Source organism: Grammomys surdaster, unplaced genomic scaffold (assembly GCF_004785775.1).
Source record: "Grammomys surdaster isolate TR1022 unplaced genomic scaffold, NIH_TR_1.0 125832, whole genome shotgun sequence".
Classification (NCBI taxonomy): domain Eukaryota; kingdom Metazoa; phylum Chordata; class Mammalia; order Rodentia; family Muridae; genus Grammomys; species Grammomys surdaster.
The window spans coordinates 2042321-2043882 of record NW_021620660.1 but is presented as its reverse complement, the minus strand read 5'-3'; the positions used below and the strand labels follow the sequence as shown (position 1 = coordinate 2043882).

Sequence of the window (1562 nt, the reverse complement as noted above, 5' to 3'; positions counted from 1 at the left end):
CACACACACACACACACACACACACACACACACACACACACACACACTAGATTCTCCTTTCAATAGTTCTCCATGTCTCTGGATTTGATGGCCATATATTGACTTGATATTACCCTGCCAATTCTGACTATTCCTCTTCTGGCTCACATAATTGCTTTCATTAATGTATGTATCTGATTTTTGGGATGGCACTGGGTCCTCAGGCATGCTAGGCAAGCACTACACCACTCCCATATCTTGTATTTTGAATATGAGTATCCTCACGCTTCATTTTCCCAGTTTCTGCTCTTCTTGCTGTCTGAGAGCGCGCACCTGCTACTGTTTGATCCAATGCTTCGGCCTGCTCAGGACTCACAGTGATGCCGAAGGTTAGACAAGATGGCCTTGTCATGCACAGTCTATTTTGTATAAATCTTGAAGTTAACATCTCCCCTAAAGGAGAATCATTTCCTACAGAGGAAAGAGTTTTCTACTGATATCTTCCTCATAGACAAAGTAGAAGAAAGCTGAATACAAAGGGAGCCTGGTTTCTAAAATAAACTTGTTTCTTTACTTTCTACTTGAATCGCATGCTGATTAGCCCTTTCTGGTTTGAGCACTCTCTTCCAGGACCTGATTTCTTTGGGAATTGACCACTTATACTCTCTGCTGGTATCAGGAAAATCCACTCCCTTTGGAACTCCAGGCTCCAGATCTTATCCCAGCATTTGTCAGTATCTGTTCTTTATGTAATATGGCCTGAGGTGCTACATAGTAAACACTCTACCAGGCATCCAATGAAGAGCAGCTGGAATCGAAACTTCTATTGCGGAGCCTAGACCTACAATGTGGGGGAAATATGCATGTTATACTTGCTATCTGTTGGGTGCATGCACAATTCCAGTTCTCCACTATTTCTTGATAGAATTCTTTTGAATATGATTTTGCAATATTTTCCATCACGAGGTTAGTATATTTTCCCAGCTTTTGGCTTGGGTTCATTCATGAGTTTTCTTTGGATCAAACAATATTTAATGATTACTAGCTTGCATTTCCAGCACTGCTCTGAGAAGAACATGCTTGCTGGTCCCAAAAGGAAGGACATTAAAGTATAACCCAATGTCCTCAGCCAGTAATAGCATAGCATAGCCAATCCCTACCTAACTTTTGGATATGTGAACAAATTCAAGCAAAAAATTGTATGGCTGGGACTGTAGCTTATGGTAAAGCACTTGCTTAGCAAGTGTGGAAACTCTGGTTCTATTCCTAGCCTCATACATACAAACACATATTCATTAAAAAAAAAGACACCCAGAAATTCAGCTGAACTAGAAGATTTTAAAATAAAGTGTTATTTTTATGACATTAAGTATTGGAATGATTCATTATAATCATCAATAAGTTAACAATAAGTTAATCTGCAACTAAATATGTAATTAAACATTGTATTGTCTCAAGGGAAAGGGGAAATTTCTGGTAACTGGGTTGTGAATGTAGCTCTTTAATTACAAAGGTTCCTTCCCACAGAAAGAAAGAAAGAAAGAAAGAAAGAAAGAAAGAAAGAAAGAAAGAAAGAAAGAAAG

The 1562-nt window shown here is 38.7% G+C and overlaps 1 protein-coding gene across 2 annotated transcripts in view; it reads right to left on the bottom strand.

The window, feature by feature from the left end:
- The window catches only part of Herc6 (HECT and RLD domain containing E3 ubiquitin protein ligase family member 6), an 81543-nt gene that overhangs the window by 19262 nt on the left and 60719 nt on the right, over nt 1-1562 (bottom strand). The gene's annotated exons all lie outside the window — the stretch shown is intronic.